The following is a 12,500-nucleotide window of genomic DNA, read 5'->3' on the forward strand; positions in this document are numbered from 1 at the left end:
TTTTTTTTTTTTTCTTCTGGGTCAGAATTCAGGTACGTTGCGGAATAGGGTCTTTCCAAGTGTCACTCTCCCACGAAGTCTTGTCTTTGTCCCTAGAGTCTTCTACCATTGTTATTTGGCTTTTGTTATTGAAATTTTTGCTGTGTGTGTCATGGAATTTATGTGCGCGTGTCCTGAAGTAAAGGTCAAGTTTTGCGTTTTCAGGCAGCATTTGCAGAAAAAAGTGTACTTTATGTGATCTTTGTGTGCTCTAAGCGCTAGCAACCTAAGTCTCCTTTTAAAATCGATTTTGTCGATCAAGCACGATACAACAGCGATGAAAGTGAGAATATTACATCTTTTGCCTTCATTTCCGGTTCGCATATTAAATAAATGTAACTAAGGGTGCGTTCGATTCACCGTATTCCGGAATGGGAATACATGGAATATAAGTTAGAAATCCTTCGTTTTCACGGAGATTCACGTTAATGTTGTCAAACATCGGCTAAAATGCTATTTTAAACAGAATTTTATTATCCTTGCTGCTTCGAAACGCGTCAAACATACAGTTTTAATCATCAAGCCACATATTCTTATTCCGGAGTAGGGTCAATCGAACGCACCCTAAACTTGCTTTGATTGAATGTGAGCGCAAAATAAATTGTTGCATGAAAGCGCATGAAGTCGCAATAGAAATGTTTGATTCTCATCACACTTAACCTTCCTTAGCGCTTTTATGTTTTACCACTTCCCTTGTTACTACTACCAGTCCGCTTGAGGAATCAGTGCAAACATCCTTCACATTTTACACCTTGAAGAAGAACAGCACCCCACGTAAACGCCACCAGACGTCTTGTTCTTTTAAGACTGTGAAAGGATGTATATAGATTGCCTAGAAGTGAATAAAGATAATAAATAAAATAGCGAATAAATAACTTTAGTAACTGTACGGACGGTTTCAGTAGAGCAATGATGTTATTATCAATCGTGGAAATTATTAACGGGCGTCATAAGCCAATGAACTTCTTTGTTACTATTAAAATTGCAGTTGGGAGTTTAATTAGGCAAGGACGACGGCTACGGCAACGACAACGCCACAAAGCATGAATATTATTGGTTAAAAAGGAAAAAAATCATAGTGCTGCACGTGTAGCACGATTTTCCGTGCATTTCTTCAGTTGCCGTACTCCACAAAACAACAACGAGAAATCACCAAATCTAAGGTTTAATGACAAACGTGAGGATATAACAATGAATCATTCATTTTCTATTTTGACTTAAAGCCGTTCGTACCCGTCCAGTTACAGGATAGGTCGCCCGTATTGTCTAAGGTGATCAAAATGGAATAGTCGCGAAAGTGTTGAAGTTGACAATAATGGTAGTGCATTTCGATTTATTTTCAGGCCCATAGACTAGATTTACAGTGGAGAAAGGTCACATAGGATTAAACACTAAAGATTATTAAGACGGCATACGTTTTCTTAATCCCAATAGATGCCGCTTTCTTTCATCGGCAAAAATAGTGCCAGCAGATAAAAATGGCCTTTGTTTAAAAGCGTGAAAAGGAATTTGATACGGCATAGCAGATCCGTAACATTGATAAACTTGACATAGAGGACTTACTTTCCACTTTGTTGGTTGCGGTGAGGTTTAATAACTCGTCTTTACTTCAGCCGCTGATTGAAGGAGCATTAACCAGGTATGTTGGACCAAAACGCATTTCAAAAATAGATGGTAGCCTAGAGTATCTATCAAATGATCATTGCTCTCGCCCAATCTGATTTTCTCAAAACAACTCTTGTACTGGCACGGCCTTAGATGGTCAAGTCAAAGACCATAAGAGACCAACAGTAGTCAGATAAACGTTTTTAAGTGAAGCTTCTCAAAAAGTTTAAAATGACACCAAGAGCGTGTGTTAGACGAAGCTCTGCAAAGAGCTTACGCATGAGATAGAAATCGTCGTAAGCATTAAGAGACATGAACATTCAACCGTGCATTTTAGATCAATCACTTGTTTATAATTACGCTAAAAAATGAATGTCACTCATAAAGTGTAAATTTCTGTTGTTTTTTTCTAATATCAGAGATGTAGACATCAAGTATAAGGTATCAGTATGTTTCGCCAGAAGCCTATTCGCCCGACAGCTATTCGTCCAGAACTACAGATGATTCGCCCGATGATATTTAATTGACTTAAATTGCCACAACAGCAATAATAACGTGAGACCAACAAAGAAAGGAGGATTTAGCTTTACCTAGCATACAAACAGGCTCTTCTTTGTTCAACGAGTAAGGCGAGGTTAGACGCGAACTTTCCATAACCTCTTTCAGTAACAACACTAATGTTCTCAAATGAATGATTAACCAAAGCAACGTAAACAAAAGCTTATCGCACTAAAAGAAGTGTTCAAGTTGTCAGAACAAAGAAAGAATCTTGTTTGATTTTAGTGCATCTCTTGCCCGTTAGCAACAGCTCGGCGCTGTTTCTCAAGTGTTCAACACAAGATTGAGCAAGATAATTAATTGCCTTAACCACAAGCATTAGCCTGAATTTTTACGTAAACGCGGCGTTAACGTTTTCTATTTTTGTGTTTGTGGCTTAGCGCTTCTTCGTTCCTTCATTGTTTTTACCGGTTCTGCTGCTTTTGAAACAGCGCTGTATTTCATATTCCCGTTATTTGGAGCATTTTGCTTGACGCTGAGTTGACCACTGCGGTATCAGTATTGTAAATCCGTTGAACTGGAGGCGTGGAGACAAAACTATTTTGTCAACTTTGTATCATGCACTCCTTGACTCACGACCAGTTGTAGATACTGCCGCCGTTGTTATGGTAAATCTTGTTCAAATTTAGTGCATTTCTTGCCAGTTAGTTAAAGATTGAGCAAGCCGGATAATGTTTATGCCTTTACAAGGAGCAGTAGCATGAAATCAGGGGCACCTAACGAAAATAGTCCAAAACCACTTAAACATAGTATTGTTAGACTATTTTAGTATTTAAATGGTAGATATAGGCATATTTTTGTTCCCTTAAGAGTTTTCATCTGTTCGGATTTCCTAGCTGAAAGTCTAGTGATCGAAAAATTATAGGGATCAAAACTTACCTTTTCGAAAATTTCAGCCAAAAAAAGGCTCCCGAAAATTCTAGGTTACCTTTTAAGGTTAAAAATCCGGTACAAAATGTGAAATTATACCATTTTTTAGATGTTCGAAATTAATAGGACAGGCAGGCCAGCAAGAAATTTTAGAAAAAATCTCAGTATGTATATAATAATTTGACCTCAGCCATCTCAGTCTAGCAGTTATAAATGGAATGATTACTATACTCACTCTTGCGAGGAACACTTTAAATATTTTAGTGTAAGCGAAGTTTATTGCATGGTCTTTGGTCTATTTATGAAATCGCAGAATTTCTTTCCCATCTCTTTCTCACCTCAAAGTACCGGTAAGTCTGTTAGCATAAATATCGAGAAATCAAGAACGATTCTTTTAAAGCGCGGATCATTTAAAAATATTAATTGAAAGAAAAAGAAATTTAAAAAAGCAATGCTTTCAAAGACAAGAGTTAAAATTTGCATCCATACTTTACGATATGCCGCAGCGCATGCTTTAAACAACTTTTACCGAAACTCAAGTCTAACTTCGCTTTTTTTCCTTATTGAAAATTAATACGAGAATTAATGACTTGACAAGTTTGGTTATGAAAAAGGAATAATTTTCTGGAGCTTTGTAACCAAGTAAACTTCTAAGAACGCGTCTTCCAAGTAATAGGTGTTACTTCAAAAAAGTGGCATCCCCTTTGAGGAAGAGCTACCCATCCAAACTATCAAATGGAAGAAAAAGCAACGCTATACAAAGAAGCGACAGCGTGTGCTTTCAACAATCTTATAACTGCAACAATATTATAACTGAAGTCGGACTATCCCCTTTTTTTTTCTTATTGAAAAAATAACACGAATATTCTATGGATTCCAAGTGCGTTACAAAGCTTCTGTCAGAAAGGAGTGAAAATTGGCATCTACATGCCTTTATACGAAATGCCGCCACCAGTGCTTTTAAACAACAAATTTACTAACCTAAGTCTTTTTCTCAAGTTTCCCCGATCAAAAATCTAACTTTGTATCAATTAACAGTGAAATGAATAAGCTGTAATATTGGGGGTCCAATTTCGCTAGGACATCCAGGCAATGGCAACGAAGTCGATGTAAGGCGAATGGTGTTTATTGGATCTTTAAAATATACCCCTATTTAGCTCAAGAATGAATCGACAATTCGATTAACAACTCAAGCGGTGAAAAATAAACGTTTGAAATGTTCAAAGCGACACATTCCTGACACCAATTGCATCTTTCGATCTGCCGTCGAGCAGTGATATGTATTCTGTGTATTTTTAAACATTTCGCTAACGGGGATTTTATGTACAACACATAAACAAAACAAAACAAAAAGAACCAAGTGGCAAATTTTGTGGTAATTTTGTCTGGTTGGATATTGGTTTAACGAACTCATTGAAGGAATCGAACACCGTGAATGCATCTGTGTTTGTTCAAGTCCGATCCCTGTTTTCTGGCTTTTTATATTCCTTTGCACTCCACTCTGCACAGTCGTCAGGGAAAAGGGAAAAAAAATCAAACGTGACTAATTCTTGACAGTCAGGAATTATTTGAAAGAAAGCTTGTTGTCTATTTTATGCTTTGTTGTCCTAGGAAAAGGTTCTTCACAAAAGGGTTTGATCCGGAACTCCGGTGAGAAATTCATTTTGTTGCTGGTTTTTGGGAGGCGCGGTGGCCTCATGGTTAGTGCGCTCGACTCCGGATCGAGTGGTCCGGTCTCGGGGCCTGGCCAGGGACATTGCGTTGTGTTCTTGGGCAAGACACTTTACTCTCACGGTGCTTCTCTCCACGCAGGTGTATAATTGGGTACCGGCGTAATGCTGGGGGTAACCCTGCGATGGACTAGCATCCCATCCAGGGGGAGTATAAATACTCCTAGTCGCTTAATGCTACTGAAACCGGAGATAAGCGCCGGCCTGATGGGCCTTCTGGCTCGTAAGCAGTGACTTTTACTTTTTTTTGACACGTAGTGTGTCTCTTGTCTGCACCCACAGAATGAAATAGGAAGGATTTTCTTGTTTCTTTCAATACAATTTTTTGGCTGTTATGAAAATATTAAGTAAATTGCATACCTGGGTTGAAATTTGATATGAAATTAGTTTTCATAACGATGATAGGATTTCTTGCTGTTTAGTCATTCTTGTGTAAAATAAAGTTAATTTGGGTAGCCAACAATATTGGCAATTAGGTGAATTTTTACGTTCTTGACCAAATTAAATTTATGCAACAATTAAAAAAAACTATTTTAAAAATAAATAGTGTTTCATTTCCGGACTGATGATTTGTTAGGGTGTTTGGGAATGAATACAAAAATTGAGGAGGACAAACACGTAACAAAGGCAACCCAGTTTACGCTTACAGAGCGTCTAGCTTAAAAAGCCGTGTAATCGAGTAAAGTTAAGAGACAACACATCAAGTGGGACCATTTTCAAGTCTTGGCAAATGGACAATCTGATTTACACTGTAAAATAAATAAATCCTACTAATACTTGACCTTAAACCAACGTTAAACGAAAATGTTGGCAGCGAAATTTTCTGGCTATATATATATGAGATCGATTTAAAAAGCCAGTTTCTACTGCTTATATTACATTTTTTTTTTCTGAATGATTTAGTTACTAGTCTCTCTCAAAGTTTTACACATATACAATTTTTAAATTTTGTTCAACCGCCACTTCTGAAGATGTAGGTTGTATCAGACGGAACGTCAAGTTAAAATGCGTCATGACATGATCACCGCAGTTTGTTTATTGTTTTAATTTCGATCTAGTATGAGTTAGCACAACAGAAAAACGCTAACCTCATTTTGACACGAAAATGCTTTACTATTGCCATAAAAACTATCCTGTTAAGCTCGCATATTATAAAACATGATGAATTCTTAAAGGCCACCTTTTCCAGCGAACAAATTATTGAAACAAACAGCAAATTAGATCTTATAGCCGAAAACCTCATCCAATTTAATTGCGTGCGTGAAAACAAGAAAATCAATCGTGTCAAATTACCATGTACTTCAGGTTCAAACCCTCCCCTGAAGTACCTTTTCCTCGAATAACAAGAAAATGCTTTACTATTGCCATAAAAACTATCCAGCACACATATCATAAAACATGATGAATTCATAAAGGCCGCCTTTTCCAGCGAACAATTTTTTGAAACAAACAACATATTTGCTATTAGAGGCAAAAACCCCTTCCTATTTCATTACGTGCGTGAAGAGAAAAAACTCAATCGTGTCAAATATGCGCAATATTACAACAAACTAAAATTTCAGGATCAAACCGTTTCCATGAAGAACCTTTTCCTTGAATAATGAAGCACAAAATAGACGACAAGCTTTCTTTCAAATAATTCTTTCAAATAATTTCTTTTTACCTGAAGACTGTGCAGAGTTGATCACAGATCCACTTAAGGTGTTCGATTCGTTCTCTGTCTTTGTTGAACCCATAAGTTACCAGAGAATTTTCCATTTGGTTTCAGTGTTCTACATAACAGCACACTTGGCAAAATCTTAGAAATGCAGCTCACTTTGATTTCGGCTCGACGGGCGACAGATTGTTGTCGAAGTTCACTACTCGTCGCTTTTAAGATTCCACCGCCTGTCTTGTTCAGTATCCAAATGACTTGCCATTATTGAGCTTCATAAGGGTATATTTTGTTCAAAGATCCACTAAAACGCCATTCGCGTTACATGACTTTCGACGCCATTGCCGGTTAAGTTTATCATTCTACTGTGTCCACCAGAGAAATCTACGCATTTCCACTACCCTCTCTATCCTAAGAAAATACGAGCAGAAGGCTCTATGCACAAAGATACCACTTAGCAGGGGAGTGACAGGCAAGACTTTTACCGACACGGAAAAAAAAAAACAAAAAACAAACAAAACAAACAAATCCCACTCACTTTCCAACTGGGATTGCCATACTGGCAACCCAGTAAAAAGATTATACAGGCCTTTATATACTTGATGCCTGCCTGATGGTAGTCTGTATCTTCTATCAAATAAGGGCGCGTGTCTGGTCTGTCGTAGGAGTAATTTAAATATGATGAGATACTGTAGAAGAGACAATTATGACAAACTGGTGTCCCAGAAACGCACTCAAGGTCATCCAAAACTGATTTTCCTCAATTTCTAAGGGATTTTTTGAACGGTGCTACATTTGTGTATCATAGACAGTTGGTAGCACTTTGTATTTGTGATGATAATTTGTTAATATCATCCCAACGCCAACATTGTCTTGATAAATACACTGAATTCGAATTTATGCATAGAATGTTTTGTAAATTCTGTATTTTCCTCAAAGAAGAAAAAGAAAAAAAGGCATATGGTCGACAAGTATTAAAAAATGAAGAAAAAAAGTTCGAATGCTTGTTAAGACATCAATATAAGTTTCATCATATTTGGTTAATAAGTAAAATTGTGAAATGCCACTGTTTGCCGCTTTTCGTTGTAAATTCCAGCCAGCATTACATACTTTTCTTTATGAACTAATAAAGGCTGTTTTATAATTTATTGCACATAACATAAGAATTATATTCCATAAAGCTCATTTGTACAAATCTATACGGTCTATTTTCATATGAGGAAAAAGCCTATACAGCCAATCAGAATGGCGTACGGCTCTTTCACGTGTGGCAGTATAACCAATCAACGTTAGCGTAAAGGCCTTTCCAAGCCAATAACTCGTGCATCTCGTGCAAATTGTACATTGTTATTGAATTAAATTAAATTTGCATTTGGTTCTATTGTTAGTGAGTTTTTGTTTCTAATTTGCGTTCAGAAAAATTCTCGTCTTATGTGTAATAAAAAGCCCCGACATAGAAAGTGCTTTATACAGGGTTGTATTCACTCGTTGTTTGGGTCAAAAACCCACACTCGCTCGTTCCTCGCTGGTTCGGAGTTTTTGACACAACAAACTTGTGAATAAAACCCCATGCGACGCACTTTCTATGACGTAAACTATATATTTTTTTCATAAAAAAAGTGCATGAAATGGAGTTGCGAAATAGCATGATAAAAGTTGTTTGAAATACTTTTTTCAAATAATTCTCTGTGTTCAAAATTTTCTGTGATTGGAAGACCTCCGAAGAGAAAATGAACTTGCTTTAAGGGCTTAAAATTACAGGACATGATAAATTTAAGAGGGGAAGCTGTTAAATATTACAAATCGCCGCTTTAAATCTCCCTTTTGTTCTGTACTTGAAAACAAAGAAGCACTTTATATGGTGTGTTCTTAGATATTTACTTTGGAAATTTGCTTTATGGATATCACAAAGCTGATATATATTTTTTAACGAAATGATGAGAAAATAACCGATTTCCACACCTCGTTATGTGAAAAAAAACCCAATGTGTATAACGGTAACTACTCACTTTCACTGCAGAGAAATCATCGTGTCATGACAATTCAATGTCCCGCAAGCGGGATCCAAACGTTAGATGTATTTTAGGTGAGTAATCTTATCCAAGATGTTTAAAAAACAAATTTGAAAAAAAAAACTACTTTTGCAGTATTGCTTCTGTGTGACGATTTTATCCAGTTAAATTTAACAAAATGATGAGTGCTAGAAAGCATTATTATTTGCAAAGCTTCTCTTATGTTATTAATTCTAAAACAGTCAACTGATGTTCTCAATTTAAAGTTTAGAGACAGAAAATGTTTTACTTGCCCTATAAACGCCTGATTTGGCAATAATCCTGATATTTTTTTGGTAACCAAGGTTCACTCTCCGTTTACTTTTTAAAAGCTGAGGGAAAGTTATTACTTCAAATGAAGCTATGATCATTGCGGTCATAGACGCAGTTTAACTCCCGCAACTGCGCAGGGAAGCTCTGTAAAATTTAGGACTTCAACGGAGTTTGAACCCGTGACCTCTCGATACCAGTGCGACGCTGTAACAAACTGAGCTATGAAACAGACGTTTGGAGCTGGTCATTTCTTCTGCAGCTTCTATGGGCGGTCTTTGTTTATACGTCTAAAGAACATGATCAAAATTATAAGCATTTGTTTGGATCTGTCGTTCACAAGATAGGTCGAAACGTTAACTGTGTCCTTAAAGGCCCGGCGAGTTGGCACCAGGAGAGGTGAAAGATTTAGTTCTTGTTTCAGAAAAAGTCCAGTTAGAGGTGGCCTGCCACTGACACTTATTATAAATGATGGACTTTCAAAAAGGCACAAAATAAAATGAAACAGACAAAAATTGTAGGTAGTGATTTGGAGTGATTTGATCCATGAAAGTCGTGAATTTTATTACCCGGACGAGTACGAATTTCTGGACAACGGTGATTTGACAGAAACAAATAATGAACGAGTTGGCGACAGAGAAAACGAAGGAAACAGCCAAGAAGAGATTGAAACTTTTGTGAAGGAGCGAAAAAGTGAAAACACAACAAAGAAAACAGTCAGCGACATGAAAACATTTCATCGCTATTTGTCATCAATAAGCAAGGGCGATAAAGAAATTTTGAACCTACCGGCTGATGACGTTTTACATTTTCCACGAGGCCGTTGACATTTTTCTTTACGTATTGATTTGGCCTTTGATTCTCAGAGATGTTGACAAAATTTTCCTTGTTGTGACGTGGCCCTAACCTTCTACATGACCTTTTCACGGCTATAATAAATTGTGACGAAAATAAAGATTATCTTAGATCGAAAGACGCGTCAGTTCACTTGATTTTTGCGATTTGAAACGATGAATGAACAGTGAAGCGCGCGCATCACCGGATGTAACAGGGCGGAAAGAGACCGGGCGGTGAAACGAGCGGGTCCGAGCAAAAAGGTGTGATGCAGTAGACTGGGGTCTACTAAAAAGCCTTTTCAAAATGGCGGCAAGTGTTGAGATCGGCGACTCACTCGAAGAATTGGAAGAATTGTTTTTACAGGACATCACAGACGACTTTTTTTATTTGAACGAGGAAAAAAATTCTTCAGATGTTCCAGACACATAGCTGATGTTAATGTAACAAACATTTTCTCTCTGTTCTTGATTGATTCTCTCCTATAACCTATGGTCTTTAGGTAAATCCAAGTGTTTGCTTTCTTGTTCACTTTGCCATACAAGCCATTTCCATGGAAAAGGTTATAAGTCATGGTTTTTTTTTACATTTTGTTTATATTCTGGTGAGTATTTTCACGAATCATGCTGTGTGTTGAAGGACCCAAAAGGCAAATCAAAATACAAGTAACAACTTGGAAATATTAAGCTCATACTAACCGAGCTGGAGGGCCATACTGGGGAATATTGGTTGAACATTGTGGAACTAAAGATGGAGCGCAGCGAGGTCCGTACAAAAATGACCAAGGTGCAATATTCCTCAGTATGGCTTTGGCCAGCTTAGTTAGAAAGTAGTTTATCATATGGTACTCGGGCCATGGTTGTTTCTTGAATTTGTGGCTTTTCAAAAACAAAAATTACACAGCTTATGACCGCTTCCAAATAAATGGTCGGCATAGCAAAATCCTAACCAAGAAAGAACCAAATTATCACAGTGCTTGCATTTACCTCAAAACTACCTTACCGCAGGAGGAAAAGCCGGCAGGGCAAGCAACCCCCCACCCTTAGCTCAAGGTCTAGATCCGCCACTGATTACCACAATATTTTCTGTAGTTGAATGATAATTCAGCTAATTATGTGCCGCCTTACTGTGAGTACAATAGTTGTGCAAAGGTTAATCATGCCTTTAGAAATCAGTCATGTTCAGAGATATTATTGGCACAGGATTTGGGGAAAGTGTTTTTATTGTCATTATTGAGAGCTTACTGAACACAGGCTGACCAGGGTGCACCTCAGGCTAAATGACATACCATCGTAGCTTACTAGTTAGTATGAAGAGTTGTACAGTGTCAAGAGAATTTGGTAAGCCTATTTATGGTTAGCTCTCACAAGCAGAAATGGTAACATGCTATTTTCAAAACAAAATAGAAAATAGAGCTAAATATTGTTACCTATTACCATTAATTATCTGAAAATAAAAGTCCTGCCTTCCACATTATGTACACAGTGTGACATTGCAAATCTTCTAATTTGCATAATCTAAAAAAAAAAAATAAACTGGAAATATGAGACAAGATATTACAAGGTCGTAGCTATTGCCCTCATTTTTTGAATGACCTTTACAAAAGAGTGATAAATGTATTTTTTTTGGATTATAGGCTCCATAACCCAATCAATAAGACTGGAATTTTGCAGAGTGGTTAAACATTTGAATCACAAACCCTGTGAGGGGAGTCTGAATGTATTCTACTTTGTGTACGAAATACAGATGACATAAAATAATGGAAACAGGCGACAAGAAACAATATCGCACCAAAATATAATGTCTTGCAAACAGTGGTTAAACAATAATTATGTTACCGTTTGTGTCTGGTCCCCCAAGAAGAAGCCATATTGAATTAAAGATAAACTGTCGAAGTTGAATTAAGTTTGGTTATTTAATAGTAATACATCAAGCAGCCGTTAACCTAGCAACCTTTGTAGCTTTCTTAATTGGTGTTGTTAGAAGAATCCTCCTTACAAGAAGGGTTTCTTTCCACTAACTAAAACATATTCACTAATTGGCAGGTAGTTTGAGGGCAATATTGTGTGTGAATGGTGAGCTGAGGAAAAATCATAGACAAAAGTTAGGGTTAGTCTGTAGAATGAGGGGGAGAAATTTACAAAGCAAACTCTCAACCCCAAAATAAGGTTAACAAATGAAACAAACTCTGTGTGAAATTAAAAACTTGAATCACAGAAACAGCCAGATAGTACATGTATGAAAAACTGAATCACGTAGGAGGGATTAACAAATATTTTACTATGGCGGTGATGTCTCCAAAAAGGCTTGTGGTGTATGAGACCACCTAAGCAGAAACAGCCACAAGTCAAAAAGAGACCTTGCCGAGTGCTGGAATATGACACTGACACCTTGAAAACAATATGAAACAGAGAGTTACTGTATTGATTTGTGCTAATTGATTGAGTAAAAGGGCTAGATCAGCCACACATAAGCCCTCAGACCCCCAAAAATAGATGCCTGTGATCCTTGAGTGTGAAATAGTTATGCTATATTTTTTAAGTTCTCTGTGTCGTGTTGCTAGTCAAGCCTTAAACAATAAATACAGTCATTGTTATTTTTTAAGGGATGTTCCAGGGCTTATGCTTGTAATTATTTTATTTATGTTTCACACAGTGGAACAAAAATTTGATCATATTGATCAGCCACAGGTTAGCTTATTTGTTTGTGTCCAAACTGCACAAAGGCAAAGAAAACAATATGGGGTTTGGGAGAGGATGGGCGCAGTCTTAAAACGTAGCAGTAGTGATAGGCTACAAATTGCTTTTCCTCACGGGAGGATATTCTACAAGGAACTGTAATCATTGCTTTGTCCTCAGTTGTTACAAAATATGAAGGAGTTGCCATGGA

At 37.1% G+C, this 12,500-nt stretch overlaps 2 long non-coding RNA genes across 3 annotated transcripts in view; both read left to right on the top strand.

The window, feature by feature from the left end:
- Positions 1 to 12,500, top strand: part of LOC138028206 (uncharacterized) — a 390,617-nt gene that overhangs the window by 158,438 nt on the left and 219,679 nt on the right. The window lies entirely within an intron of this gene.
- On the top strand, positions 9,829 to 12,219 carry LOC138028989 (uncharacterized). Its single transcript, XR_011127786.1, has 2 exons — positions 9,829 to 10,113; positions 11,248 to 12,219. It is a non-coding gene; the product is annotated as an uncharacterized lncRNA (long non-coding RNA).

This window comes from Montipora capricornis, chromosome 13 (assembly GCF_036669925.1).
Source record: "Montipora capricornis isolate CH-2021 chromosome 13, ASM3666992v2, whole genome shotgun sequence".
In the NCBI taxonomy this organism is placed as follows: Eukaryota; Metazoa; Cnidaria; class Anthozoa; order Scleractinia; family Acroporidae; genus Montipora; species Montipora capricornis.